Source organism: Danio rerio, chromosome 2, assembly GCF_052040795.2.
Source record: "Danio rerio strain M-AB ecotype USA chromosome 2, GRCz13ab, whole genome shotgun sequence".
In the NCBI taxonomy this organism is placed as follows: Eukaryota; Metazoa; Chordata; class Actinopteri; order Cypriniformes; family Danionidae; genus Danio; species Danio rerio.
The window spans coordinates 1,030,001-1,044,423 of NC_141022.1; the positions used below are offsets into that span (position 1 = coordinate 1,030,001).

The 14,423-nt window shown below is 35.1% G+C and overlaps 1 long non-coding RNA gene across 5 annotated transcripts in view; it reads right to left on the reverse strand.

The window, feature by feature from the left end:
* Positions 1-14,423, reverse strand: part of LOC147836973 (uncharacterized) — a 307,385-nt gene that overhangs the window by 157,857 nt on the left and 135,105 nt on the right. For 2 of the 5 annotated variants that reach the window (XR_015478070.1, XR_015478069.1), the window contains exon 6: positions 2,649-2,882. The exons of the other annotated variants lie outside the window; for them this stretch is intronic. This is a non-coding gene — a long non-coding RNA (uncharacterized LOC147836973). Of the gene's footprint in view, positions 1-2,648; positions 2,883-14,423 lie in introns of those variants that run through there. 5 annotated transcript variants of the gene reach the window in all.

A 14,423-nucleotide genomic window follows, 5' to 3' on the forward strand; every position in this document is an offset into this window, starting at 1 on the left:
TGTTAGGGCTGCACAATATTCGAAAACTCGGGCACTGTGATGTTGTTTTATTTTGTGATATATATTGCGATATGAACACAATTTCACCAGATGACTTCACGTCTCTACTTGGAGAGAATTAGTAATGTTAGATAGATTAGGATGATTCTGCAGTGGGAGTGCATAAACTCTTATCTTGGCAATTTTTTGGGGTCCCCCCGACACATTTTCGTCGTGGTTTGTGCTATTTGCAGTGTGTTTCTGTATTTGCATGTGTTGTGAGTATTTCCTTGCATATGTTTAATCAGAGATTGATGAATTATTGTTTACTATTTGCAACTCCATAAAATCTAATAAACAATCTTGACAACTTTTTGGGGTCCCCCCGACACATTTTCATCAATATTTGTGCTATTTGCAGAGTGCGTCTGTATTTGCATGTGTTGTGAGTATTTCCTTGCATATGTTTAATCAGAGATTGATGAATCATTGTTTACTATTTGCATCTCCTTAAAATCTAATAATGTATAAACTTTTTGGGGTCCCCCCGACACATTTTCGTCGTTGTTTGTGTTGTTTGCAGTGTGTTTCTGTATTTGCTTGTGTTGTGAGTATCTTCCAGCACATGTTTACTCAGAGATTGATGAATTAATGTTTAATTTTTGCATCTCAATAAAATCTAATAAACAATCTTAACAACTTTTTGGGGTCCCCCTGACACATTTTCTTCGTTGCTTGTGCTATTTGCCCCGGTTTCACAAACAAGGTTTAAGGCTAGTCAAGATTAAATTGCATGTTTGAGCTGTCTCAACTCAATATAACTTACAGTGAGATGTCTTATGAAAAGTCAGTGTCATTTTTTTGGCTCAGGTGTACACCAGTGATATATTTTTCTAGGGCCATTTTTACAAATGTGGCTTAAACAGTATATTTAACTATGCCTTAGTCCTGGCTTATTCTTTTTTTTTTTCCAAAATATATTTATTTGCATTTGTTTTAAACACATAATACATTAAATAAAAGAGAAAAAAACACACATAAGTTAGAGAACCTTGCAGAACTTTAAAATCCCCCTCCAAAAAATAAAAAATAAAAAAATAATAATAAATTATATATATAAAAAAAAAAAAACTCTCACTAGTTTCCGTACACCAGCATCCACAGCCATCCAATTTACAGTTTAACCTTTTACCTTTACTGAGTATTTGGTAAGTTTTAGGAGATCACATTATGTAATGGAGATACCCAATACAAAGAAATGAATGTTGAGTATTAGTCGTCCATCCCTGTCAAGTCCTCTTGGTTACAATAGCATAAAAATGGAGTCCAAATATTGTAAAAGTCTTTAAGTTTCCCTTTAACTGCATAAGTCAGTTTTTCCATGGCGAGGTTGTTAGTCATTTTTTTTTAATCCAGAGTATTGAGGAAGGACCTTGTATCTCCTTCCATTTTAAAGCAATAGCCCGTTTGGCCTGAAGCAAACTAAAGTCAATTAGTTTGCGTTTACTGGTGCTCACCACAAAATTTACTGGGTATATATGAAATAGACAGAGTTTGGGATCGCAAGGTACATTTTCTTCAGTCAGTTTACCAATCATAACCAGAATACTCTTCCAAAATGTTTGAATCTCAGTACACTCCCACATACAATGATAAAGGGTTCCAATATCTTGTTTACATTTAAACAGCTGTCAGGAATATTTGGGTTGAACTTATGTAATTTAACCAGGGTAATGTATGTCCGCATGAGCCATTTATATTGCAGCAATCTACATCTAGTATTTACACTATATGTTTGCGCAAACAAACAAGAATCCATCCATTCATCTTTAGAAATATCTTCCTGAAGGTCATTTCTCCATGCAGTTAAATAGGACATTGAACTTTCTTTTGAACACTCTAAAAGTGTATTATAAAAAAAAGACGATTGCCTTTATCCCTTAAATGTTTCACAGTATGTTATCCTGGCTTATTCTAAGCCATGTTTGTGAAACTGGGCCTTGGGGTGTGAGTTTGTATTTGCATGTGTTGTGAGTATTTTCCTGCACATGTTTAGTCAGAGATTGATGAATTAATGTTTACTATTTGCATCTCCTTAAAATCTAATAAACAATCTTTACAAGTTTTTGGGGTCCCCCCGACACATTTTCGTCGTTGTTTGTGCTATTTGCAGTGTGTTTCTGTATTTGCATGTATTGTATTTTCCTGCACATGTTTAGTCAGAGAATTATGAATAATTGTTTACTATTTGCATCTCTACAAAATCTAATAGATAATTTATACAATTTTTGGTATTATCCTTTATAATCACATTGATTAATCTATATAATTACAGTAATTTTATGTATAATTGCAGTAATTATTCTTATAACCACATTAATTATCTGTATAATTACAGTAATAATATATATATATATATATATTATTATTATAAATAATCTGTGTAATTGTAGTAATAATTAGTAAAATGGCAGCAATAACCTGTACAATTAAAATCTGTAAAATTACAGTAATAACTTGCAATTATGGAACAAGAAATTGTCTATATTTTTTATTCTATTATTATTATTTATTTATTTATTTATTTTTTTTACAGTGTGGTGTTATCAAGACTTTCAGAAAGAGGAAAACAATAGTGTGAGTCTGATCACGGCAGCCAGAAGAGAGAATAATGTCTGAAAAGATGACATAACACACACATAAATACATGTAAACGTCCACACACTTTTTAAAAAATATCTAAATATTAAAAACTTTAAAGGATTTAAGATGCTGATGAGTGTTAAACGCCTCTTGTGAAAGCCTCTATATGCGATATGAAGAGTTTTCCTGCCTCCACTGTATTGTTTGTGCATGAAATGAGGATCTGTTTGAACAGGCTGCAGTTTCCAGAGGTCAAAATCCTGCAAAGACGACGGAGAATCACATGAGTGAAGGACAGACGAGAAAAACAACACACCGGGAGACGCTCTGATATTACAGTAACACTCCTGTGCTGCTATAATTCAGTACACAGCGTTCGTCCTGAGGGTCAGAAATGAGCCGTCTTTACTAAAGCTCTAACATGAAGCAGATCAGCTTAATTTCAGTGCTCAAATCTGTTCTGCATGAAGAAACAAGATGATCTTCATCACACAGTCAGTGAATGTTTGGGTTTCCCTTATCAGTGTGCAGTGTTTCAGCAGTGTTCGCTCAATGGGCAACACTCGACTCTCACTACAGTACATTTAGGGTGTTTTAGTACCAGCAGAAGCAAAATAGTGTTTAGCAACACAGTATTCATCATCTTTAACTAGTTAAAAGAAATGACATTATTTATTAAGTTCCATGTTGTTCATATTTAATGTACTGACCTGTAAAAATATCTGTTAATTAAGTTTCTGGATTTAGTAATTCACAAATGGTTATTTGCGGTGGTGAATTGCATTATAGGATGTAAGTAGGTGTCAGTAATGTAATCTAGTTAGGTGGTAATGTAATCAGACTACTTTTGGATTACATTTAGATTACTTTTGTGCTCGATGTTATTTGAGGTCACATACTATGAAGCAGGATAATCTTTTTTTACAGGTAGAAATATCTTAAACATATCTTCATTTTGATCTTCACCGAGAGCCTCGACAGTGTGTTTTTATATTGCAATGATGGACAGTTTATACTTCACTAATATACCACACTTTTGCTGTAGTGTTTGCTGAGGCAAGTCATTCTATAACAGTGGTTTGTTCTGTAGACAATAAAATAAATATATAAATAAACGAATAAAGGAATAAACAAATAAATAGATGAATAAAGGAATAAAGGAATAAATATATAAATTAACGAATAAAGGAATAAATACATAAATAAATAGATAAATAAATAGATAAATAAATGAATAAAGGAATAAATAAATAAATAAATAGATGAATAAATGAATAAAGTAAATAAATAAATAAATAAATATATAAATAAACGAATAAAGGAATAAATAAATAAATAAATAAATAAATAAATAAATAAATAAATAAACGAATAAAGGAATAAATAAATACATAAATGGATAAATGAATAAATGAATAAAAGAATAAATAACTTAATAATGAATAAAGGTATAAATAAATAATAAACAAACAAATAAATAATTGAATATAAAATAAAGAAATAAATACATAAATAAACGAAAAGGAATAAATAAACAAACAAACAAACAAACAAACAAATAAATTGAAAAATAAATTAATAAATAAATAGATAAATAAATAAAGGATTAAACAAACAAACAAATAAATATAAAATAGATAAATAGGTGAATAAAGGAATAAATAAATACATAAACAGATAAATGAATAAAGGAATAAAATAAATAAACAAATAAATAAATAAATAGATAGATAAATAAATAAATAAATAAATAAATAAAGGAAAAAATAAATAAACAAACAAATGAATAAATGATAAAGGAATAAATAAATAGATAAATAAATAAATGAATAAATAAATAAATAAATACATAAATAAATGATTAAATAAATAAATATATAGATAAACAAACAAACAAACAAACAAACAAACAAATAAATAAATAAATATATGAATGAATGAATGAATGAATGAATGAATGAATGAATGAATGAATGAATAAGTGAAAGGAATAATTAAATAAAAATATAAATAAACCAACAAAGGAATAAATAAAGAAATAAATTAAATAATTGTCAGGCTAAAAATGTTGACATTAAAAATTGTATTTTTAAAATGCTTTTATTCTATCCAAACTAAAATAAATAAGATTATTTAAAATTAATAAAGAAACATAAATATAAAACACACACACACACACACACACACACACACACACACACACACACACACACACACACACACACACACACACACGCACACACACACACACACACACTCATAAATGTAATTGCTTATAAATTGTAAAATATTTGAAGAAATATTTGAGAAATGACATTGCATTAGAAGTTGTGCAATAGACACGTATGGAGCTAAATAAAAATGTGTTTGTTATTTGGGTATAAAAGAATGATGTTAATGACGGTAACACTGCCGCATTGGCTCATACGAGAACAGCAGAATAATTTGCTGTTTCTCACCAACACACACACACTCACACACACCCTTGGCTCTGTGCGCGCAGTGGGATGTGTTTTTGTAGATCATTTGACGGAGAAATATTTGAGCTGCGTGAGTTCCTCTGTGATGTTCTGCCAGGAGACTCTGAGTTCCCAGAATTCAGCAGGACGGCCAGAGGAGGACACACTGCTGTTTGCACAAATACAGCAACACACTTTCATGCCGTACAGCACACAACTCCATTATGACTGAGCGCTGCGGTTACAGCATGACCTTTGAAGATCCGTGCACGGAGGATTCGGCCAAAACACTCACTTTTTTATATGCAAATGATTCACATGACCATGATATCACTGGTGCCCACTGTAAACAATCTGTACATTAGCAGTTTTCCATATTTGTGTTGTACAGTATCTACTCACCGGCCACTTTATTTATTTATTTATTAGGTACAACTGCTCGTTAATGCAAATTTCTAATCAGCCAATCACATGGCAGCAGTTTACTGCATTTAGGCATGCAGACACGGTCAAGAGGATCTGCTGCAGTAAAAAGCGAGCATCAGAATGGGGAGGAAAGGGGATTTAAAAGACTTTGAGAGTGGCATGGTTGTTGCTGCCAGACGGGCTGATCTGAGTATTTCAGAAACTGCTGATCTACTGGGATTTTCACGCACAACCATCTCTAGGCTTTACAGAGAATGCTCCGACAAAGAGGAAATATCCAGTGAGCGGCAGTTCTGTGTGCGCAAATGCCTTGTTGATGCTGGAGGGCAGAGGAGAATGGCCAGACTGGTTCCAGCTGATAGAAAGGCAACAGTAACTCAAATAAGCACTCGTTACAACCGAGCTCTGCAGAAGAGCATCTCTGAACACACAACACGGCCAACCTTGAGGCGGATGGGCTACAGCAGCAGAAGAGCACACCGGGTGCCGCTCCTGTCAGCTAAGAACAGGAAACTGAGGCTACAATTCACACAGACTCACCAAAACTGGACAATAGAAGATTGGAGAAACGTTGCTGCTCTGAGTCTCCATTTCTGCTGACACATTCGGATGCTCGCCTCACAACTCGCCCTCAACAACATGAAAGCATGGATCATCCTGCCTTGTATCAGCGGTTCAGGCTGGTGGTGGTGGTGTAATGGTGTGGGGGAGATTTTCTTTGGCTCCATTAGTACCAATTGAGCATCAACGCCACAGCCTACCTGAGTATTGCTGCTGACCATGTCCATCCCTTTATGAGCACAGTGTCTCCATCTTCTGACGGCTACTTCCAGCAGGATAAAGCAGCATGTCATAAAGCTCAATCATCTCAGACTGGTGAACATGACGATGAGTTCACTGTACTCAAATGGCCTCCACAGTCACCAGAGCTCAATCCAATAGAGCAGCTTTGGGATGTGGTGGAACGGGAGATTGGCATCATGGATGTGCAGCCGACAAATCTGCAGCAACTGTGTGATGCTATCATGACAATAAGGAGCAAAACCTCTGAGGAATATTTCCAGTAGCTTGTTGAATCTCTGCCATGAAGGATTAAGGCAGCTCTGAAGGCAAAATGAGGTGCAACCTCATACTAGTAAGGTGTACCTAATAAAGTGGCCGGTGAGCATATAAATATATATAATATAATAATGGTAACAATAACAATTTTGTAGACTAGTTTAAGAACTGATGTTGCTTTAGGTTTGTCTGACAGTGTGAGTTTGTGGCAGGCTGATGCATATTTGGCTGCTGTTATGATTATTGTGGGATTTTCATCTCAAATGTGTCCTAATTGTTTCAGAATTCATAAAATTTGCATTAATTTGCTGTATTATTTGGAAGTATCCCACTCTAATGTGGTGATAGTGATCAGAGTAGAGTCTGTTTCTCTCTCTCTATCCATCTGGCCCGTGGCTCACCCTGGTTCTGCCTCACTGCCAGCCCAGAATGTGATCTCCACGCTGGGGTCCCGTGGGCTCCGGGGGCCGCTGTCTGCTCCAGTGCCCACTGAGACGCTCCTTATAAGGCTGAGCTGAACTGCGCTTTACTGCCATCATCATCAATCACAGCCAGTGACCAGCAGCGTCATAAATACTCAGCAGACAGACGAACCAGCACAGCTTTTCCACCAATACATGATCTCCCGGGGTTGGACAATGAAAGTGAAAGGCCTGCTTTTAGAGCACAGTAATTGATGAGTATGGTGTCGGGCCTCCTTTTGCAGCCAATGCAGCATCAGCTGGTGTTGGGAATGACAGATACAAGGATTTGGAGCTGTTCTTCTTCAGAATAGTGTTCAGGTCACTCTGTGATGCTGCTGGAGGAAAACCTTTCCTGACTCGCTCCTCCAAAACGCTCAATAATATTCATATCTGGGTACTGTGCAGGCCATGAGAGATGTTCAACTTGACTTTGATCTTAATCAGACCACCCTGCATTCAGTCCTGCTGTGTGTACTCATCACCTATGCAGTACCAGTGTTGCGCCTCACTGTGAAGATGGACTCATCAAAGAACAATACATGTTCCACATTGAAACCGGCGTTTGGCATTGAAAGGAGTGAGCAACGGTTTGTCTACAGCAGCCGGCCATGCATATTGAACCTGAGGAGCTCCAGACCAACAGCTTTAGGGGAAGCAGGAAAGCATATATGTATATATATATAACTTAAATAATGTTGATTGTTTGATGTGTAAATAAAGATTGTCTTAATGTCACTTGTGGGTAAATTTTGTTTGATTAAGACATGTAAAGGGAAAAATTATACATATATATATATATATATATATATATATATATATATATATATATATATATATACAGTTGAAGTAAGAATTATTAAACCCCCCCCCCCCCATTAGATAACTCATATCTAATATCTGATTTATTTTATCTTTGCCATGATGACAGTAAATGACATAGGTTAGGGTAATTAGGCAAGTTATTGTATAATGATGTTTTGGTCGGTAGACTATTGATGAAAAATACAGCTTAAAGGGGCTAATAATATTGACCTTAAATAGTGTTTAAAAAATTAATAACTACTTTTATTCCAGCCGAAATAAAACAAATAAGGCTTTCTCTAGAAGAAAAAATATTATTAGACATACTGTGAACATTTCCTCAATCTGTTCAACATCATTTGGAAAACATTTAAAATAGAAGAAAAAAATTCAAAGGGGGCGAATAATTCTGACATCAACTGTATGTATGTATGTATGTATGTATTTATTTATGTGTGTATATATATATACATATATATATATATGAGCAATATCACATGAGTAACAGTGCGATATGGCTGTATATCGGCACTGGTGGGAGGCGTGCATTGGCACGAGGCCGCAGGCCTCCATGTATATGACGCACTACTCCCACCAGTGCCGATATACAGCCATATCACACTGCTACGAGTGTGATATTGTGTTTATACAACAGTTTGATGGCATAATTGTGTATATAAAAACAAAATCAAACATGGAGAGTCTCAAAAACCCTTTTGTATGAGGAACTACTTTCTTCCGGATTCAAATCATAAGCTGTAGTTCAACAGCTGAGCAAGCATCTTTTAAACTTTAGATCTGTAGTGTCTGCTCTTTGCTGGGTGTATGTGGGCGTAGTAATACACAAAGGGTAAAGAGGCTGAGTTCTGATTTGTTTTTTTTTATTTTAAATTTTGCAAATAAATATTGTTTGTGCATGTATATCCTCTTTAGACCCAAAGAATTTCGTTTTTTTTTTCTTTGATGTCCTTCCTGCATCCTTTGGGTTAAAAAAAATCTACAATTTAGAGTTTTTACATTTTGTTGTTATTTTTAGGGGACCATTTTAGTTTCAAAATGACGCCACTCAGACAACAAAACTGTACAGGATATGGCTGTAAAGGGATATTAATCCAATATTAATGTAGCAAAAACTAAACAAAAGCCATTTTTCCTTTTGTATTGAAATTCCTCAAACAGTTTAGTTTGAAAAAGTATGAAAAAAAAAGAAAAAAAAAGAAGTGATGTTAATCCAAAACAAACTTAACATAAAAGCGATTTAAAACTGATCGTCATTCTCTAATTGTCTGAATGTCAGACTCTAAATCAGAGTCTCCCTCAACTATCTTATACAGAATCCTCTCTGCTTCAACAACATGCAGTCTTTAACTACATTAAGATGGTCCTAATGTCCACTATAGTGGATATTTAAAAAAGGATGATATTTTGAAACACAAACAAATTAACAGCTTTGAAAGACACTTTAATAAACAAATATGTAATAATAATACTAATAAAAAAACATTTAAAAAGCTTAATTTTACACGCCTCTCTCCTTCCCATAAAATGTGCTTGTTTGTATGCCAACCATTTGGACAATACGTTTTGGTGGTCGAAAATTCAATGCATCCCTCATGTTTCTTTTCTTTTATTGTTAAGCAGTGCAGCATCTCATTACAGACCCACTGCTGCTATCCTCCACATTCAGGCTGATTTTAGAGGCCTGTGTAGACAGCAGACAGCAGTGCACTGGGCTTTGGACTGGAGCCACTCATCATCTGCTTTCTCTCTTCTGGTTTCATGGTGAATGAAATATTGTGACTCTTTCACGGAATAATGTTTCGCTGATGACCTTCAAGAAGACTGGATGAGTCCTAAAGCTTGTCAAGCTTCATTTCTTTTAATCTATCCTGTGCCTCTCATTACACTTTATATCTGCACAAATACACGGCAAGAGCCTCTGCAAAAAATATAAACACTGGAAAACGGGAACAATCATAGCAGACTTCCAGCAGGATAACGCAGCATGTCATACAGCTCAATCATCTCAGACCGGTGAACATGACGATGAGTTCACTGTAATCAAATGGCCTCCACAGTCACCAGATATCAATCCAATAGAGCAGCTTTGGGATGTGGTGGAGATTGGCATCATGGAGGTGCAGCCGGCAAATCTGCAGCAACTGTGTGATGCTATCATGACAATATGGAGCAAAATCTCTGAGGAATATTTCCAGTAGCTTGTTGAATCTCTGCCATGAAGGATTAAGGCACATCTGAACCCCAGTACTAGTGTACCTAATAAAGTGGCCGGTGAGTGTACATACAGTACATGGATGCATACATAAATAAATACGCAAACACGAACATACATTCATACATATATATACATAATAATTATATATATATATATATATATATATATATATATATATATATATATATATATATATATAGTTAACTTTGTTTATCACTGAATATCCTCCTCCAGTGCTCCCGGCGGACTCTTGTGCAGGTGATTTTCACATCTAACATGAAAAGTAAATTAGTGCCTCAAGAACTCAAGCAGCATGTTTTTTGGGGGGGGTCACGGGGTCATCCAGCGCTCTAGGGGCAGGACCCAGGGGAACGCCATTCACTGCCCCAAAAATCTGCTTTTGGTGGTGGGAGGTATTTGACCACAGCCCAGTAAATAAACACAGCGTCCAGCTGCAGATTCAACAAAAGAGAGCCAGGGATAAAGAGAGCAGGATCTCAGTACGGCTCCCGCTCAGAGGAGTCCCTGTCCTGCATGGAGACGTAATTGCCAGAGAAATTTGAGCAGCTCTTAAGCGCCGATGCCATAAACTCGGGGTCGTAAAGTGAAGCACCTCCCATGTAGACCTGCAGTAAAAACACACCAGGTTTCGAAGCTCCTGCTGGCCGAGGAAGATTCAACACGAGGAGGTGCACTTCTGCTGACAACACATGACGGACTCCGCGCTTTATTTGCTCAGAAATGCTCATATGGTTGAAGTCAGAATTATTTGCCTTCTAGTACATTTCTGTTTAACGGGTTTTCAACTCATTTCTTTTTTTTTTTTTTACATTTTTTACATTTTACAGAGAAAAAAAGGTAAATAAGTAACAAATAAATAAATAAATTAAAATAAATAAAAATAAATAAATACATAAATACAAATAAATAAATAAATAAATATATAAAATAAATAAATAAACAAAAATAAACAAATAAAAACATCTGAATAAATAAATAAATTAATTAATTAATAAATAAAAAAACAATGAAAAACATATAAATAAAAAAATAAAAATAAATGATGAAATAAATACAAATAAATAAATAAATCAATACAAATGAATAAATAAAAAAATTAATAAATAAATAAAAACAAATGAATAAATTAAAAAATAAATAAATACATTAAATAAATAAACAAAAATAAATAAATAAATAAATATAAATAGATAAATACATAAATAAATAAATACAAAAAATTAATAAATGAATAGATAAATCCAAATAAAAAAAAAAATATATATATATATACAAGTGAATAAATAAATAAATCCAAATTAAATAAATAAATAAATAAATAAATAAAAATAAATGAATGAATAAATAAAAAAATACAATAAATAAATAAATAAATAGAAATAAATACATTAAAAATGAATAAAAATAAAAATAAATAAATAAATAAATAAATAAATACGGGGAGATATTTAAGGTGTTTCTACTAGGGTTCAATCACTGCTCTCTTGTTAAAGTACTCAATAAATGGACTCCATATTTCATGGAAATGCTTTGCTTTATTTTTTAGGGAAAGGCTTAGCTTCTCAAGTTGCAGACAGGACATGACATTTTTTATTCATGTGGAGCAACATGGCGGATCTTTTCATTTCCAATTTAGTAAAATCAATCTACATGCCGTGGTTTGATCTGGAGACAATCCAAAACTAATATTGCTTATTTGGGCTAATAATATTGACATTAAAATGGCTTTAAAACAATTAAAAACTGCTTTTATTCTAGCTGAAATAAAACAAATAAGACTTTCTCCAGAAGAACAAATTAGAGGAAATACTGTGATCATTTCCTAAATCTGTTCAACATCATTTGAGAAATATTTGATAAAAAAACAAAGTTCAGAGGAGGATGAATAATGTAAGTAGGCTGATTAAGTAATGTTGCTGTTACTTGAGTCAGATTGTTCAGAGCTCTGTCCACCGCTGATCTTCACTGATTGATTTCATTATTGGTCTACATGAGTTGTTGGTGTTAACAGTAATAATTGTGCTTTTTAACACGTCTCTCATCGGGTTTTACTGGAAATCCAGTGGAACTGAAACCTCCAGGTTCTTCATTTTAATCGGCGTGCTGAAACCGTGTGTTAACCTCCAGCCTGTCCATTCCTAAAAGTGCGTCCCGACAAAAGGAAACTCAAGCAAGGTCATTTGGATCCTGCCACATGTTCTTCAGCAGTGCTGGAAGTCCACCAATTCTCCATGTCAGCCCTAAATTGGGCCTGTCGTTGTGTTTTAGGGCATTTTAGCCGAGGTCTGGACGGGCCCCCGGTGAAAAGTGCTTCCCTCAGCAGTTGCCTGTCTAGGCTCACTTCCTGTGCCTCAGCTTTTTTTCTCCGTCTCAGTGTTATTGAGCCTACCAAATGGCCCTGATTCCAGAGGTGGTCTCCACTTAATAATCAAGATGATGGACATTTTCCATTGCTCATGGCCTTGGGTTGCACCAGGAACACATTAGAGCGGGTCAGTCGTTTCTGTACTGTAACGGTTGATTGGAGAGGCAAGAAGAAAAGTGGGGGGTCTTTTCTTGCAGAGCCACTTGGAATGCATTAAATTGTAAGTACGTTTAAAAGACTAATTAAGGATTGCAATCAGGGAATTAAGAAGCATTGCCTCTTCATTCCTTGTTCTCACCACACAACAACAGAGTGTGCCTCACACTGGTGAGTGGACTTTACAAACCACCTGTAGAAAACACACACTCTTTTGAGACTTTGGGCTCGATCTAGGTGTAAAGTTTGAAAAGCAAAAGCTTTGAGAGCGTGTCTGACTCCACTTTTGCTGTTTTAAGGATGGATAAATCCGCTCTGTGCATGGTTTAACAGGGTTGTGCTTATTTTCTTAATGAGTTCTGGCTGTGTTTTGAGCATAACCTGTATTAAAACAATCAGAGTCTCATGTCTCATTCCCTTTAAGAGTCAGTTGAGTCGCTCCATGGTGCATTTGCTATTTACATGGCGACTTTGTAAGAGTAAAAACTGAACGCTTCACTAGAGAAACAGTTAAACAGAGCATCTGCAGCGCGAGGATAAAGAACGAGCCTCCTCCATTCAGCCTCTTTACTTTACTCCTTTACTTTACTCCTTTACTTTGGTGGAGTGAGGAAACTCCACTCCACTGAACACATCCATTAGCCCACATATTTAATCTCCTTTGTTAAGAACTGCATCAAAACTGTTTCTAAATTCAGTTCTGATCTCCAGCAGAGGAATAAATGAACAATAATAATGAAGTGTGCTCAGAAAACTGAGTGATATCCAAACACACGTCCTGTTCTTATCCACATATGCTGATGCAGACGTCTCCAAAACCCCACAGCTGGACACATCTACACTTGTGTTTATTATAAATCTGCAGATAATCAATAATACTGATCATAATAATCACATTATACAGATGCAGATCATCATCAACAAACTGAAGAAGCCCCCCGAGGTGAAGAAGGCATGAACAATTGTCACAATCATTTTAGATCGTTGTTTACATTCCTTCTCTCTCTCTCTCTACATATCAAAATGCACAATAATAATTTGAATTGGCTGATATTTATTTAGAAAATCCTACAAATAAAATGTGTGTGTTTGGGGGGGGGGGTAATTAAGTTAAAAAACAAGATGCATGGGGGGTCAGCTCTGCAAATAATGAGAAATAGTTTGCACTCGTTTGTATCTTAAATGACAACTAATAATAAAAATAACAGATCATCTAAATATAGCACTTTTGAACACCCCATAATGCTTCTTTGATAACATATAAAAATGAACTGTTCGTCAGTTGTGAAGGGGCTTTTCCCTGTGTTTTTGAAGGAACGCTGGATTTTTTTCTTTTGTGTGGCACTGGGGAGGAAGGTAACTGGAGAAGAGGAGTTAATCTGGATCAGTTAAGGAGTGTTTACACCACAAATGAGCTCTGAATATTCTCCAGTGCATTTAGGGGGAATTAGAGTTGCAGGGGGATAATGAGGTATATGAGCCCGTGATTTACACCAGGCACAAAAGAATGTCAAGCACAAATAAACAGCGGTATGATGTATGAACAGGGCCGGCGCAGAGCCTTTTTAACCTACTGTAAGTGGAGAAAATGCTATCTAACCAACTGTGAAGCTGAAGACGGGGGAATATGTAGAAACATTGAACACTGCGGTAAACTTTTGGATGTGAGGATGGCAAGCAAAGCGATTACTTTTGTAATTACTTTTGTTGTTTTTACTTTAAAAAGTCAGTAAACCCATTGACTTTACATTTATGCACATGGTTTGTTTACTTCATATTTATAAGGCAGCGAGATAAGTAAAGTCAATTATTAG